The sequence below is a fragment of the Raphanus sativus genome, chromosome 6, assembly GCF_000801105.2.
Source record: "Raphanus sativus cultivar WK10039 chromosome 6, ASM80110v3, whole genome shotgun sequence".
Taxonomy (NCBI): Eukaryota; Viridiplantae; Streptophyta; class Magnoliopsida; order Brassicales; family Brassicaceae; genus Raphanus; species Raphanus sativus.
This window is the reverse complement of record NC_079516.1, coordinates 31,389,320-31,407,981: the sequence shown is the minus strand read 5'-3', so window position 1 is coordinate 31,407,981 and position 18,662 is coordinate 31,389,320. Positions and strand designations below refer to the sequence as shown.

Below are 18,662 nucleotides of genomic sequence, written 5' to 3'. Positions count from 1 at the left end.
AAAGATAGATGGCGTTTTATATGGAGGCGCCAATCAGAAGAAAAGAGATTAGGGCAACAGGACTTTAATTCCCGAAATAAAGAGTTTCCATATTCGTCGGGAACAATCTCCGGATCACTCCATCTGCTTGTTCCGCTTGAGAGAGAACAGTCTCGGGACTGTTCTACTTGAGTGTTCTCCGCAGGATTGCTCCAAAAGGACATCTTTTCATCAGGCACCTTCTCTTCCCTCTCTACTAACTCCAGACCTGTAAAAGGTCAAAAAGGACTAGACTGACACGAATTAGTGACTTGAAACAAATGAAAACATATATACAATGATGTGAAAAACACCATATATCAGATGATTTATGTCTGGCTCATGACCCGTATTCAATCTGAGATGGGAATATCTATGCTCACTTATATGGCCTGATGCATATTAACCTTATACATTTAAATTTCATGATGTCCCCAAGCTTATAGACTTTAGAGTCTGAACCATATAGGTAATGGCCTGTACAGCCAAGCTGTCATATTCATGTTTATAGTATGGTCATGGACCACACGGGTGTGTCATTTCTCCCCCTCATGAACATGCTATAATCTTTTGAATGCTTGAGACATTATAGCCTAATGAGTTTCCCTTGTGTACATTTTACACAACGTGAGATTCTATGGGATAACTCTTTGTGCATTTTGCAATATCAATATTTTCATCAGTTTAGACCAGGATGGCTAATCCGGTCATACCATAAGTGTGTAAGTTTCGTGGGGTATACCAATCTGGTTACCATGGCTCTTGCCTCTTATCATACTGATCGTTAGCATAGTCTTGATCAGTAGAGAATGCAGGTATGGCCTTGGGCGATTTTCAAAACTTTTGAAGGAACCTTTTGTTTCATTTGCCCATTATATCATTGTGGAAACCATTCTTATATTTTATAATCTCAATGGGTTTCTCTAGGTGAATATAAAGCATCTGAATGCTTGCCCATATACATATCTGGCCGCATACCCGCAATTTTATCTCTTATCTCTTATCTCTTATCTCTTTGGACAATTAAGGAACTCTTTTCCTTTTCTCATGGTTTCACTATGAAACCATTCATTCATTATTTAGAATGAAGAAATTTTAGAGGATTTATTATATATTTTATTATATCATTAATTTCAGATTTATAGATATAATTTTCGGAAATTTCAGAGATAAGATTTTAATATAAATGTTTCATTCATATAATAAATTCAAAGAAACACTTTTAATTTAAAATGAGGACGAAAAAATAAATCAAACACCAATTATAAAACACAAAATCAGAATGTCAAATTCAATCCTTTAGAACATCTGAAGTTTCATAACCCATTAGATCATCTTTTTCATGATCGAAATCGTTTTCATTATCATGGATCACCATATGGGCTTCAGGATTCTTCCCTTTCATACTTTCTTGGTATAGCTCCACTAGATGCTTGGGAGTCCTACAAGTCTTTGCCCAATGGTTACTCATTCCACACCGATGGCATACAGATTTGGTCGAGTTGTTTGAATGCTGCGGTATGAATGAAGACCCGCAGCCTCGAGCATGACCTCGTCTAAACGAGCGTCTTTGGTTCTGGTCTCGACCAGATTGACTGCCTCGTCCGCGGCCTGAATTGTATTGACCACGGCCCTGTCCATTAAATCTTCCACGCCTATGGCTGTGGGATTGGACGTGATTAGCATCTTTCTCGGCTTCAGGTAAAGGTGTGGCACCTGGAGGTCTCATCTCACTATTTATCATCAGTAACTCATTGTTTTGCTCAGCAAGTAATAAGCATGAAATCAAGCTCGCATAAGTCTTGAATTCTTTTGCACGGTATTGTTGCTGTAGCAACACATTACTTGTGTGGAAGGTGGAGAAAGTCTTTTCAAGCATATCTTCCTCCGTTATATCCTCACCACATAGTTTAAGTATAGAAAGGATCTTAAACATTGCTGAGTTGTATGATCCACAGAATTGAAGTCTTGGATCCTGAGGTTTTTCCATTCGTGTCTAGCCTTTGGTAAGAGCACCGTCCTTTGGTGATCATATCTTTGTTTCAAATCTTTCCAAAGGTCTAGAGGATTCTTAATGGTTAAGTACTGATCTTTGAGACTCTCAATCAGGTGATGGCGACTAATTAATATTGCCCTATATTGATCCTTTTCAGTAGCTTTGTTGTTCTCGGTAATACATTCACCGAGATCCTTAGACTTTAGGATGATCTCTGTATCCAATGCCCATTGGAGATAATTGTCTCCAGAGAGATTAAGGGCAGCATATTCAAGGTTATTGATTTTCGACATCTGAAAACAAACATATATATACTTTTAGAAAATTTTATAGCTTTATATAGCTTGATATAAATTCTTTATGTCAGAAGGACCAGAAAAAAAAATTTCTAATAAGTATTTAGATGATGTTTTAATAACTATATGATGCATACAATATATTTAATGATGCATGCCATGCAAACCGGATTCATAACTTAGCAAAATGATTTTAAGTGTTTTCATGATGCAGCCGATTTATAATGGTTTCTAAAATCGATTCTTTCTAGCAACCTAATGATCATGGTACTCCTAGCATATCAACCTAATCGGATTAAATTAGGGTTTATCTCTCTATAATAAAAATCGGTTTAAATAATTAACCAAACAAGCAATCAAAAATTGGATTAGGGTTTTATAAAATCGATCTTGATAAAATCCAATTGTCAACCTATTGTTGTTTAGAAAAACCAATTATAACTTTTCAAATAGAATCATAATACTAATTTGAAAGTTTTCACACGGTTTTAGAATTTAAAAAACAATCAAATTCGATTTTAAGCAATTAAAACAAGCAATCAGTTTCAATACTTTAAATTAAGAAATTGATCAAATTTAAGTTTTAGGGGTTGATCAATTTCTAGGGTTTTTCAATTTGATCAAGGGAATTAAGGACACGATATGATCATAAAGATTGGGATGATCATAGGGATTTTTGAGATTCAGAACTTTTTAAGGGTTTGAGTTTAATTGTTTAAAACAATCTCTATCGGACTTGAGAGCTACAATTTACTCAAGAAAGAGTTTTTGGGATCTATTGACTTAGGGTTTTCATTAGGGAAAGAGATTTCAATTTTAGGGTTCAATCTTTATCAATTGACCAATTCAATTATGGGTTCGTAGGATTTATGAATTTTACCTAAGCATTGATATGTAGAACCGGACCACCGAGAGCTGGAACGAGTCGGATCGCGAACTGGATGACCGGAACGGATCAGAAGCTGTTGCGTCTTGCTTAGGGTCGGATCGTGAGAGAGAGCGAGAGAGAGAGAGAGAGAGAGAGAGAGAGAGAGAGAGAGAGAGAGAGAGAGAGAGAGAGAGAGAGAGAGAGAGAGAGAGAGAGAGAGAGAGAGAGAGAGCGCTGGGGTTTTATCTCGGATGAGTGAGATCGGCGTACACTGTATCTGTGCGTGAGGGCGCGTCGATGGTCAGATCTACAAGTGGTTTGCACCGATGGATTCGTCTCGTCGAGGGCTTCAATTTGATATGTTGATTGTTTTCTGTTTCCTCATGGTTTGAGAGAATGACCTCTTTGAAGTTCTGAGACAGATTCTTCTTGTTTACGGTTTTAGTGTTTATCGTGATCAAGAGAGAAAATCGGATGGTCTGAGATTTAGCTTAGGGTTTTGAGAGACGGATTGTGCTGATAACGTGTTGTAAAAGAGGTGCTGTGAAAGCTTATTATTACTCATGACCGGAGGTCTATATTTATACAAGTATTAGACCGTCATAGTTAGACCGTCAAAAGATAAATGGAAAACTAGATTTTCCTAATACAACAAGGAAAAGTTAAATACAATAATGGAAAGAACACATGAAATAGAAATATGGAAACTATCTATTTGCTGTCTCTCTCTCCTCTTTGGCACCTGGATCAGTATCATCGAGTTTGGTTATGGATCCTCCACCAAATGATTTATAACACTCCCCCTTAGACGTCATAACCATTCAGGGTTCGTAGTATGCTTAATGTTGCCTCATTAAAATCTTACCAGGAAAACCCACTGGGACAAAACCATGGTGAAGGAAAAAGAGTACAACACATACTACTCCCCCTGATTTAAACATCGCTGAAGACTCAGATGTGATGTGCTTCTTTTGCTGTCGACCACTCTATGTCCTGGTCAGACGGATGGTACTCGACCAGTACTCGGATGAACCTCTAATCTGCGATCAAACTTTACTCGCAGGTCTTCTTATGTCCCACAGATCCTCTACTCACATGACTTTGCCATACCGTGGACATTTTAATATATATTGAGCCATCGACCAAACACATACGAACCACTTGGCTTTCTCATGGAAATGCCTTTGTCCATTCGAACATACATCACTTGTATGTGCTCATGGCTTATCCATTATAGTCGATCTTTCTTTATTGGTCGATCCATGTTGAGTTATAGACCTTGTCTATACTCGTCCATAACTCGTGAGTGTCTATGGTCATGTCATTAATAATTATTGCTGCAATGAGTTTTATAATCTCATAAAACTATGGATCTGCAGTCAAATACACTCATGGACCTTATACATGGCTATCGATCTTTCTTGCCTTCAGCAATGCCATATCCATTTGACCTCGACCAGACATACTTTTGGTCACTCTCTTGGTTCATTATGGTCTGTGTGTTGCGATGATGTTACACGTTTTGGTGTTAACATATTAGTCATCTTTCATGGGCGATTGGGCTGGAATGGAGCCGGACACGACCTTTGATTCGGTATGGTCGTGAGCCTTAATGGTTCTCTTTGCCCTTTTCGTATGACCATCTCGCATTACACTATGTAATTGTGGTGTGCTGATACACACACACGGCTATGATCTCTACTACAAATCATTGTAGTCCCATCATATATAAAACATAGCCTGTCTAAGAATCAATCGATAACTTGTATCATCGAAAACACTTAACCTCTTTTTGGTTGGTTTATTATAAACACAAGGAATTTCTTTCATAATGATATATGGACTGATTTGGATCGTTCTTATAGAACTCCTTTACTAAGTATTACTTAGTCTATCATATTATATGCAGCTGCTTTTGTTTCAGTCCATAAACAGCTTAGGAACGATGATGTTCGTTGAGAACTTTCTTTCTCATCTTTCTGGTACCTTTATTATTTTTATCCAGTGATTAATATGCTGCTTACTACATTATCTCTTACTTATAACCAGACCTTTATCAATTTCGAATTTGTGTAGTAGCATCCACCACATACGAGTATATCTCCTTATAATCTGTTCCTTGGTCTCTGTGAGTATCCTTGTGTAATCAAGCCATTCTTTGAATGCTTTAAGTAGGAACATGATCACCTTAGACCATGTGGTGATGTCCTATATATCTCATGGTTTATTTTCCTCACAAGACCCATTCACTGGTTTTATCATTTGATGGCGTTTTTCTATATGTATGGCCAATACGCCCATCTTTCTGTAAATACTTTAAACCCCATGTTTCCTTTATTCTTTATGAGTACTCTTATGTGGGTTCATGATCCTCGCTTTATATCTTTAAACTCAAGTTCTACTTTCTTTTATGAGCTCTCTTGTATGTAAATACATCATTAGTGTTAACACTCTTATGTAGTTCCATAGTGTTCCAGACATGAGCTAATAGATTTGAGATCTTATTATCTAGGACCTTTACTACCTTGCAGTTTGGCGTCCCAAACTACATGGTCTAGTACCTTAGATGTTTAGCTGGCCAGCCTTATCTCTCTGTCTGGACTTTTTTCCTTTGAACTCGGATTTGTATCATTCTATGTACCTTTCATTTCTTTCTGAGGTTTCTTATCTTTAGGAACTTATTGGTCTATCTTGTATAGACACTATAGCAACTTGATTGTGTCTCTTAGGACATCAAATTCGTGGTGCTAAGCTGGTATGATTTAGTCATTCTTTTTATTTTCGGGTCAATGTGTCTTGCATCTATTTTTGCTAGCTTTTATATCTTTTGATCACATTCTTTGGACGTCTTAGATCATATTTTATAGTCCGAGGATCTTGCCAAGACAATGATGTAAATACCATTCTATTTCTTTTATTCTCTTTACCAACTTATAACTTTCTCCTTTTAATGTTGGATAATCAGATTACTATCTTTTGCAATCTGTGTTCTTGGCCACTAATTAGACCACCCATGTTTGGCTCAAGATACCTTTAAATTCGTGGGAGAAAGACATTTTCATCCAACATATATTCCCAATCCTCTTCTGAGGTTCTATCTTAAATGGCACATATGTCTGTGGTGGTATATTCAGATTCTCTTAAGATGGTTTATGTCTGGCTCATGACCCGTATTCAATCTGAGATGGGAATATCTATGCTCACTTATATGGCCTGATGCATATTAACCTTATACATGTAAATTTCATGATGTCCCCAAGCTTATAGACTTTAGAGTCTGAACCATATAGGTAATGGCCTGTACAGCCAAGCTGTCATATTCATGTTTATAGTATGGTCATGGACCACACGGGTGTGTCATTTCTCCCTCATGAACATGCTATAATCATTTGAATGCTTGAGACATTATAGCCTAATGAGTTTCCCTTGTGTACATTTTACACAACGTGAGATTCTATGGGATAACTCTTTGTGCCTTTTGCAATATCAATCTTTGCATCAGTTTAGACCAGGATGGCTAGTCCGGTCATGCCATAAAGTGTGTAAGTTTCGTGGGGTATACCAATCTGGTTACCATGGCTCTTGCCTCTTATCATACTGATCGTTAGCATAGTCTTGATCAGTAGAGAATGCAGGTATGGCCTTGGGCGATTTTCAAAACTTTTGAAGGAACCTTTTGTTTCCTTGCCCATTATATCATTGTGGAAACCATTCTTATATTTTATAATCTCAATGGGTTTCTCTAGGTGAATATAAGCATCTGAATGCTTGCCCTTATACATATCTGGCCGCATACCCGCAATTTTATCTCTTATCTCTATCTTTTTTTTTTGACAACAATGAATTACTCTAACGTGATTCCACCGATTTCGAAAGCCAAACCGGAGGTATCGAATCGACATATAACATAGCTGAAGGTGAATTCCTTGCCCCATGAGCAAGCTTGTCCGCCATTGTATTTGCGCCATTGGAATATGTCTGATCTTGAAATTAGGGAAGAAAGTCTTACTTCGGCGAAATTCCTCCATGTGCGTAGTAAATGCTGTCCATTCTTCGGGTGAAGACACCATCGTCACCAATTGAGAACAATCCGTAGCAAAAACCACATCTGAGAACTGCAGGGTCTTCATGCACTCCATTGCCCAAATCAGCGCTTCACATTCTGCATGTAAAGGAGATAGGCTACGTCGGAGATTCATTGCCCCATCATCTTGTCTTCTGAGTTTATCTCTTATCTCTTATCTCTTTGGACAATTAAGGAACTCTTTTCCTTTGCTCATGGTTTCACTATGAAACCATTCATTCATTCTTTAGAATGAAGAAATTTTAGAGGATTTATTATATATTTTATTATATCATTAATTTCAGATTTATAGATATAATTTTCGGAAATTTCAGAGATAAGATTTTAATATAAATGTTTCATTCATATAATAAATTCAAAGAAACACTTTTAATTTAAAATGAGGACGAAAAAATAAATCAAACACCAAATTATAAAACACAAAAATCAGAATGTCAAATTCAATCCTTTAGAACATCTGAAGTTTCATAACCCATAAGATCATCTTTTTCATGATCGAAATCGTTTTCATTATCATGGATCACCATATGGCTTCAGGATTCTTCCCTTTCATACTTTCTTGGTATAGCTCCACTAGATGCTTGGGAGTCCTACAAGTCTTTGCCCAATGGTTACTCATTCCACACCGATGGCATACAGATTTGGTCGAGTTGTTTGAATGCTGCGGTATGAACGAAGACCCGCAGCCTCGACCATGACCTCGTCTAAACGAGCGTCTTTGGTTCTGGTCTCGACCAGATTGACTGCCTTGTCCGCGGCCTGAATTGTATTGACCACGGCCCTGTCCATTAAATCTTGCACGCCTATGGCTGTGGGATTGGACGTGATTAGCCTCTTTCTCGGCTTCAGGTAAAGGTGTGGCACCTGGAGGTCTCATCTCACTATTTATCATCAGTAACTCATTGTTTTGCTCAGCAAGTAATAAGCATGAAATCAAGCTCGCATAAGTCTTGAATTCTTTTGCACGGTATTGTTGCTGTAGCAACACATTACTTGTGTGGAAGGTGGAGAAAGTCTTTTCAAGCATATCTTCCTCCGTTATATCCTCACCACATAGTTTAAGTATAGAAACGATCTTAAACATTGCTGAGTTGTATGATCCACAGACTTGAAGTCTTGGATCCTGAGGTTTTTCCATTCGTGTCTAGCCTTTGGTAAGAGCACCGTCCTTTGGTGATCATATCTTTGTTTCAACTCTTTCCAAAGGTCTAGAGGATTCTTAATGGTTATGTACTGATCTTTGAGACTCTCAATCAGGTGATGGCGACTAATTAATATTGCCCTATATTGATCCTTTTCAGTAGCCTTGTTGTTCTCGGTAATACATTCACTGAGATCCTTAGACTTTAGGATGATCTCTGTATCCAATGCCCACTGGAGATAATTGTCTCCAGAGAGATTAAGGGCAGCATATTCAAGGTTATTGATTTTCGACATCTGAAAACAAACATATATATACTTTTAGAAAATTTAATAGCTTTATATAGCTTAATATAAATTCTTTATGTCAGAAGGACCAGAAAAAATAATTTCTAATAAGTATTTAGATGATGTTTTAATAACTATATGATGCATACAATATAGTTAATGATGCATGCCATGCAAACCGGATTCATAACTTAGCAAAACGATTTTAAGTGTTTTCATGATGCAGCCGATTTATAATGATTTCTAAAATCGATTCTTTCTAGCAACCTAATGATCATGGTACTCCTAGCATATCAACCTAATCGGATTAGTTTCTATGAAAATCAAATTAGGGTTTATCTCTCTATAATCAAAATCGGTTTAAATAATTAACCAAACAAGCAATCAAAAATTGGATTAGGGTTTTATAAAATCGATCTTGATAAAATCCAATTGTCAACCTATTGTTGTTTAGAAAAACCAATTGTAACTTTTCGAAATAGAATCATAATACTAATTTGAAAGTTTTCCCACGGTTTTAGAATTTAAAAACAATCAAATTCGATTTTTAAGCAATTAAAACAAGCAATCGTTTCAATACTTTAAATTAGGAAATTGATCAAATTTAAGTTTTAGGGGTTGATCAATTTCTAGGGTTTTTCGATTTGATCAAGGGGATTAAGGACACGATATGATCATAAAGATTGGGATGATCATAGGGATTTTTGAGATTCAAAACTTTTTAATGGTTTGAGTTTAATTGTTTAAAACAATCTCTATCGGACTTGAGAGCTACAATTTACTCAAGAAAGAGTTTTTGGGATCTATTGACTTAGGGTTTTCATTAGGGAAAGAGATTTCAATTTTAGGGTTCAATCTTTATCAATCAACCAATTCAATTATGGGTTCGTAGGATTTATGAATTTTACCTAAGCATTGATATGTAGAACCGGACCACCGAGAGCTGGAACGAGTCGGATCGCGAACTGGATGACCGGAACGGATCAGGAGCTGGTTGCGTCTTGCTTAGGGTCCGATCGTGAGAGAGAGAGAGAGAGAGAGAGAGAGAGAGAGAGAGAGAGAGAGAGAGAGAGAGAGAGAGAGAGAGAGAGAGAGAGAGAGAGAGAGAGAGAGAGAGAGAGAGAGAGAGAGAGAGAGAGAGAGAGAGAGAGAGAGAGAGAGAGGAGAGAGAGAGAGAGAGAGAGAGAGAGAGAGAGAGAGAGAGAGAGAGAGCTGGGGTTTTATCTCGGATGAGTGAGATCGGCGTACACTGTATCTGTGCGTGAGGGCGCGTCGGCGGTCAGATCTACAAGTGGTTTGCACCGATGGATTCGTCTCGTCGAGGGATTCAATTTGATATGTTGATCGTTTTCTGTTTCCTCACGGTTTGAGAGAATGACCTCTTTAAAGTTCTGAGACAGATTCTTCTTGTTTACAGTTTTAGTGTTTATCGTGATCAAGAGAGAAAATCGGATGGTCTGAGATTTAGCTTAGGGTTTTGAGAGACGGATCGTGCTGATAACGTGTTGTAAAAGAGGTGCTGTGAAAGCTTATTATTACTTATGACCAGAGGTCTATATTTATACAAGTATTAGACCGTCATAGTTAGACCGTCATAAGATAAATGGAAAACTAGATTTTCCTAATACAACAAGGAAAAGGTAAATACAATAATGAAAATAACACATGAAATAGAAATATGGAAACTATCTTTGCTGTCTCTCTCCTCCTTGGCGCCTGGATCAGTATCATCGGGTCTGGTTATGGATCATCCACCTGGTGATTTATAACAATAATGTTAATTTTCTTTTATTCAAATCCTAATTAAAAAATCATAAACCAAAAGGAACTACAATTATTCACATCTATATATATATATATATATATATATAATTAAGCTTCCTCATATATGATCACCAAACATAATTGATTCAAGAAAAATATAAGCTAGAGTTCTGTATCCTGATCTTCGCATGTTCTTTTCTTCTTATTAACTTATGTTGATTTATTTTGTGATTATTGTCGTGACTGCCTACGTAAGTTATTGCCACAATAATAATTAGGCGTTTGTATCACTCTATAAAAATATTTGTTTATTAATGCAAATGTTGTTTCTTAAAATAATTATTATTATCTTAAAGACTTCATATATAATTTTTTATATATGTAAAAATATTAAACCTAAATCCTTAGCCCTACCCCATCTCTCAATTCTAAATCATAAGTTTAGATTAGTCAACCTTATATTTTTTTTCGATGTTAATCATAGGGTTATAAATGTTTTTTTTTTCCTTTTTAAAAGTGAAAAAATAATAGTGATTAGTGTAAAGATGAAAAGTAATAGTATAAATATAGTATTTTGACAAAAAAAATTTTCCTTTAGAAACTGGAAACCTTACATGCTGATGTATTCACTGTTCTATAAAGTATCTTATATCAACAACATGAATATTTGATAGGTTTTAGTTTTATGTTAGTAACATTTATTAAAAGAGTTCTTTATAGTATCATTTATTTTATATATCATTATAAAATATATATACTAATGAGTTTATTGTTTTTAAGACGTACCACCGTACTACAATAAAAACGTTTTTTGTTTAGTTGATCCAATGTTACATAATCTTTGTTTGTATTCTGAATTTTAGTAGTCATTGTCTGTTTGTTTTGGTATCTATACAAAAATAATTAATAATATTTTTTAGTTAAACACCATATCAATATTTCAGATAACTAAATTAAGTTACTCAAGCAGATGAAACTACTATAGCTTGAAAAAATATCAATAATGATTGAAATTATAAGCATATTAAAGCGAATAGAAAACTAATTAGAGACAATCATAAAATTAAAGTATTAGAATATTACGGAAACTTATGAAAATAATAACAACAATCATAATCTAAAACCTAACTTTGTTGTAGGCACAATCATAATTAACCACAATCATAAATTAAACTATTAAAATATTACGGAATCAGATGAAGACAACAATTTTAATCTAAAAAGTAACTAACCTACAACAACCTAGCATTGACATAAATATGATTATGGCTAATTAGTTAAAGCGAATAACAACTGTTATGAATAATTATGATTGTGGCTAATATTACAGAATAAGGCGAGAAACTCACGGATAACAATTACATATCTGAATAATTAGTTAAAGCAGTTCAAACGATTGGAACAGTACCTATTTGGAAACGCAAGACGCAGAAAAAGAATGTTATATTGAAAGTTTGTTTGATGAGATTTTGGTTGAAAGGTAAGTTGTTTATATAGAGATAAGTTTAATCCTTTTCTTTTAGGGATTAGAAATTAATTATGTCTCTTTTTAATATATTTCTTTTTCTAAAGTCTAATATTGTTATAGCATTATCCTTTTCTTAATAGATTTTAAGAAAATAAAATATTATTCACATAACATAATGATATTTGTTAGGGGTGTTCAATCCGGATTTCGGATCGGGTTCGGTTCAAGTTATTTGGATTTCGGGTTATTCGGTTTAGAATAAATAGTTACCAAACTTAAATTATGTCTATATCGGTTCGGGTCGGCTCAGAGTTCCTCGGTTTTTGGGTTTTTCGGTTTAAATCCGAATAAACTATAACTTTAATGCTTTGTTATTAAAAAAATGTCCATCAGTTCATTTTTATAAAAAAAGTTAAGCTTTAGTTATTAAAAAATCAAAAATTTTTAATAAAATAAACTTAAAACCTAAATAAAAAATTTGCAAAGAGATTGTAACGTATTTATTTTTTTAAAAACACTATTTTGTTAATAATATTTCCGAGGAGTTTAAATATATAATATTTAGGACCATTTTCGAATATTCCTTATTCGAATTAACTACTCTTTTGTCATCGAATTAACTACTCTTACTTATTCTTAAGAGGTGTATTGAACCAATGATTTTTAAAAAATTAAAAAAATGTTGAATTAACTACTCTTACCCTTATTCAAAAATAATTAAAAAATGACTCAACTTGCAATTATGTTTACCAGCTTAAAAAGAATCTTCTATAAAGAAAGACCAAACTCAAAAATTAATTTTTATTAGGAATGAGCCAACTATTAATTCTATGAAGAACGAGCCAGACTACTTTTAATATAAGAATGTCACACAAATTATCTTTATGACAAAAGACCCAATTTGATTATTTTTATTAAGAATGACGACACAACTTTAATTTTAAATAAGAATGACTTTCAAAATTACATTTCTTAAGAATGACCAACTTGATAATTATATGTATTAATGACTTACAATTATTATCTTTATAAAATTGATGAGAAAGTGGTTGGGATTGTTCCTTTGTTAATGAGTACTCTAGGCTCCCCAATGAAAGTGTCTTAAATTTTAACGATTAACAGTTAGTTTTTTTTTTGCATCTCTTTGATTAATCGTGAAACTGAAGAAGAGTTGCAATTTTTTATTATATCTCGACTATTTGCTAAGAATTGCATACGTTCAGAACGTATTTTCAGAGATACCTGGTGACCAAATTTTCAGAAAAAAACAAAAGAACCAAACCGAATCGAAAATCGAACATCCATACCCAGCTGAGGAGATCCAGCAGCTTTACAACCAGGTTAAATATTATAATTGTTGATATTTTATTTCACAAATTTATAATTTTATTTTATTTTTTTATTTTTTATTTTATAATTTTATTTTCACTTTGTTAATAGTTTTCAATAAATATTGCAGACAGCCCTGATTCCTAGGAATTTTCGACACAGATATGGTTCGCCCGCGTATGAAAAAGTCACTTACTATTCTCAGACTCAGTGTCCTCCACGATACCTCCTCGAATAAACATTGCTGACGAGACCTAAGACCAACTCCAATGGGAGTTCCTAACCCAAAAATCCTTAAAATAATAATAATAAAAATAAATGGGTCCACAAATAGTTATATAAGAACCGGTTTTTAGTTGTTTATCGCACTGTTCGTGGGCTCTGCTGACACGTGGCGGTTAGCGATTTGGTTCGCCTTTTTAATTTTTTTTTATCATACAACAAGAAACTAATAATAAAAAAAGTTGCCTATGAAACAGTACCAGAAACATAAGCGTTGACGATACTCTAAGGAACTCTGGAGGGCTTCTCTCGTATCCATGGAATTAGCTTGATGAAGAGTGATCCTTAAATCCAAGGACCCTAAAAATTTCTCAGATGAAGATGGCGAACCTCAAGAGCCGAATCTTTGCGTTTCCTTTATATTTGTTCTTATCCACTTTTCGTTTATGGAATTCCAGACTATTTTTTGTTTATTTTAAACTAAATTTTCATTTTTTTTCCAAATTTGAAAACAAAAAGTTTAAGGTTTTATAAAAAAAAATTTGAAAAAATATTAAATTTTCGTGGGAACTAATTGGAAAAATACCACAAAAATTCTTTCGAAACTCGTCAGAAAATCCAAACGGAAGAATCTTTGGGACTTCATGGAAAAATTGACACGGAATATTCATTTGAAACTCCAACGGAAGTCTCGTTGGAATTTCGTATTTCCAATGACATATTCCAACAAACTTTTTACGAAATATCTACCGTCTCTGTTCGATTGAAATTTGTTGGAAAATTTCCAACGTATAACGAGTTTTCATCTACTGCATTCCAACAACTATTCTTCGATGGTGATACCTGCTCAAATTAACCTATAGCAATATTACTCTCATCAAAAGAGGTCAATTGTAGTATTTAGGGATCGAATCCCCAAGGAGTTGAGAAATCAATAGATCTTATCTTAACTAAGCTAGGTTGGTGTTTTTTAAAAGCTGTAAATAAAAGTAAACAGGAAACTGGTTTGAGTAGGACAATTACTCAAGGATGATTGATTTGGGTTAACAAGTATGATTTAAAAAATTAGATCTAGGATTACTATTCAGGTTATCAGGATTATAGAGGTATGACTGCCTATATGATATGCTTGCATGATATTAAAGAACCCAACTAAGCAATAGCCCAACTGTCGTTGTGACCATCTAATCACTAGAAACGATGAAACACCTCCGTTGTGAACATAGGTTAGAGCGTCAATCGGTGTGATGTCGCCGATGTCGATCGACATATGCCCCGCGTCTATCGATCGATTACTCTATATGAGTATCGATCGAAGCGCTACTAGTAAGATTTAAGCGTGTGGTTGAATACAGTTCACCAAGTAATTACCCAGTCAGCTGTCGCTTGTTCCAGGTAAATTACTGGCTCAGAGAAGATAGATCCAAGGATTCATATCTTTGTATTCATGTGTATGTTAGCTACTCCAACACAAGCATTAAGCATGATCTTCTAAGATGAATATCGCATGCTCAGGTAATCATATTTTGGGCTAATCCCTCATACCTATTTGAACCCTAATTCTAACAAAGGTGTTTACTCAGACATGGCTAAGTAAGACACAAGCAAACTCATAAAAACTTCATAGATAGATAGATAAATAAATGGTGTTCAAGATTACTCTCAACTTAATAACTCTCTCTCTCACCAAAAACAAAGAAACTAAGAAACTCTTGTAAAAACCGTGTCTGTGCTAAAACACATAGGCAAGACATAAATACTAAGAAAATTAGGTTACAACTCGTCAGGGCATTTTGGTAAATAGATGGTGTCTTGGGCTTCAAGTCGGCTGTGACCAAATCCGGGCTTCTGCGATTAAGTGTCGATCGATAGCACTGAGTATGCATCGATCGACGCGCATCTCTCCTTGTCGACCTCGGGTGGTCGATATGGTCCTCTCGGGTATGAACTCTAAAATGCTCCAAAATCATCATCTTTCTTCCATTAGCTCCCGAACCTATAAATATGCAGTATAGACCCAAGAATGTAGAGAATATATCCTAAAATACTAATATACCATGACTAAAAGTGAGTCAAATTCATGGTATATCAACTCCCCCAGACTTAACCTTTTGCTTGTCCTCAAGCAAAAACAACTTGTAGTCTTGGAAAAGGTTTGAAAACAGCAGGGACTCAATATGTCTATCAATCTTAATCATATCTTTCTAGTAGTGCAATCCAAGTTATAAACATCCTAACTACAAAAGTGCACTATACAATATCATAGTATATCAACCAAGTTCTCCTAGTCAGCAACTTAACCAATCATGTCTAAGATTCCCTCTACTAACCTCAATTCTTGCATAAAATAAATGTGCAGGCTTTACCTTGGGAGTATCGATCACAAGATGTAAGGATGTTCAAACAATTATCTGGACCTGCATGTAAATAGTAGTTCCTATTCTTTCTCTCTTCTAATTTCTCACTCAGTCAATTTTATTGACCAAGACTGGACAGGCTTTCATGAATCAAGCTTTAATGGTTTTAGCCACCAAATCCTGTTCACTTCTTTTTGACTTATATCCTAGGATTTATATGAAGCAAGCCTTAATGGTTGTAGCCACTAAGTCCTGTTCAAGTCCCTTACCTATAGAATTCTTATGAATCCAGCCTTAATGGTTGTTGCCACCAAGTCCTGTTTGAATTCTTATCCTAATAATAAAACATAAATATAGATCTTTTTTTATATATCATATTCTAATCTATCCTAAGATTTCGAAATTGAGAGAGAAAGATGTAAATATACAAGGCTTTACCTTCCAGACTTGTTTGAAGAATCCGATCCCATGTATACCAAGCCCCAAGACAAGCAAGTGATGTCAGTATTAGGTTGGAAGTAAGCTTTGGTTCCTTCAAACAATCTTAGTAAGTGCAAACATGGTAGACATGTTGATACACTTTAGTATCTCTAGCACTTCTGTAATCAGTAAATCTAAAACTGGTCTAGAAAGTGGTTAATGATAAGCAAAATATCAATAAGATCATTGTCCCCTTCTTGACTCAATAAAAATTTTTTGAAAAACATTTTTATAAGACTCAAATTAATTGATAATAATTAGTAATCTCCCCAGACTTAAATTACACTGTCCCCAGTGTAAAACAGTCGGGGTTTGTGGTAACCGAAATTCGCACCGTCAATATTTCGTATATTTTAGGAAAGTACGAAAACCCTAATTTCCCAGAAGGTCCCGGATTTCTGAAAAACCACACGTCAAGCAATCAGAACACGATAACAACGGAAAAATAAAATATAAATTGTAAAAAGAGAGCAAGAAAGGTTTTATTCCGAATCTGCGTATAAGCGTGACAACAACAGGACAACGTGCTTCGGGTACGAGAGCTGTCGGCGAGATCCTAGTTCTAATACCCGAAGGTGGCTAAACCTAGTTGACTCACAGCTCGAAAAATAAAAACGGAAAGTTGCCTAAATTGCTCTAAATGCTAAGTTGCTCTGGAAAAGTGATCCCTCTATGCCTCTCGCCTTGAACTCCTTATATACTCCCTCCAAGGTCGGTTTACGCTTCCCCCTTTTGCCCTTAAGCCGTCATAGTCGAAAAAATGGGAATATTCCATATTTTCCGATCTTCATGATTATCTGCGGAAAATTTCCATTTTTCTGCGGAAACTGATGCTTATCCACCAAGCATAAACCGTCATAAGGTTTATGGGTTTTTAAGAAATCGCTAGTGGGCCTCGAATCAAGTTTAGGACCTCTTTTGGGCCGTATTTTTGATTCGAGACTTTTTTACGATTTTTCCGATAAGGTTAAGTTTCCGCGGTTTTATCGTAAACCAAACGGACGATTCCATTTGATCGAGAGATCAAGAAACGGGTAGTCGTGAGTTGCGAAGAACGGCTATATGGATAGTCGAGAATGCATAGTTTTATGTCGTATCATCATTTCGGAAGACTTCGGACGTTTCGGAGGATGATTGATGCACGAACGCTCGATTGCTACAGCGACCGAACTTTGTCCGCAGCTCCGAGCTCTATTCAAAGCTCGGTCGCTATAGCGACCGAGCGTGGTATCGTGATCCGTTCGCTATAGCAACCGAGCTCTTATCCATGACACGATCGCCATCGCGATCGGGTTTGTGCCGTGGGTTATGGTCCGTTGTCCGAACGTTTGGAACCATTGCGAAGTTCCGATTCTCAGGATGCTTGTTTGCGGATGTTTGGACCTTTGATAACAATGTTCCGTTTGTTTTAAGAAATCGTAAACTTTCTCAAGCCGTTGAGAAATCGTTGATTTTCTAAGTCGTTGATTAAGAAATCGTTTTATTTAAGAAATCGTTGATTTATTAAATCGTTGATTAGGAAATCGTCGATTAGAAAATCGTCGTTTTAAAGAATCGTTCTTTTAAAACAAGGTTTTTCCGTAAATTCTTCGTATAAGTTAATCTTTTCCGAAAAACCGTAAAAGATTTCTAAGTAAATAATTTTAACGGAATTTTGGATGCCAACTTTGCCTTGTCCGATTTCGACCCCAACAGTTAGCCCCCCAGTGCGGTAGAATCGTGGGTTGACGAGATTCTGTCATATGGTTTGGTGAGTTTAGGCGAGTTTTTAGGCCAAGTTAGGTATCCAAAAGTCCGAACTTGAATAGTAAATCCTGAAGTTATAAAAGAGGGGGTAACTCTTTCATTTTTACTCACCCATCTTTCATAAGACTTACTTTGAAGAATTCTCTCAAGAAATTTTTTTTCTTTTTAGAAAGAAAATCCTCCAAAATGTCAAAGTTGTTTAAGAGCGGAAAAAGTCTTCCAAGAAGAAGACTCCCGTGACTTCTTCCCCCGTTTGTAATCAAGACGAAGAACTCCTCGTTCCGAAGGCCGATTTCGAAATTCCTCCGAATGCAGCTGAACGCGATGCGTATTGGAGAGCAAGTAGTGATCGTATCAATCGTCCTGGAGAAGAAAAGTTTCCGATCTGTCGATCTCGGAAAACGGGGGCCCATCTGCCGAGTAAGACCACTGATCTTTTTCTCGAGACGCTTCGGAAGTTTGCCGGAGTCCCGGACGCGGTTGAGTTCCGGATTCCTAGGGTCGGAGAAAGCGCCGACCATCCTCCGGAAGGCTACTTCACGTGTTACGAGGCCGTTCTGACGCGCTGTCGTATCTGGTTTCCGATTCCTGAGATCATTATCCGTG

The 18,662-nt window shown here is 35.7% G+C and overlaps 2 pseudogenes; both read right to left on the bottom strand.

The window, feature by feature from the left end:
- Positions 1-1,309: 1,309 nt before the first annotated feature.
- Positions 1,310-2,307, bottom strand: LOC108835894 (uncharacterized; annotated as a pseudogene).
- A 5,395-nt stretch (positions 2,308-7,702) lies between these two features.
- LOC108841663 (uncharacterized) lies at positions 7,703-8,699 on the bottom strand (annotated as a pseudogene).
- Positions 8,700-18,662: the final 9,963 nt, after the last annotated feature.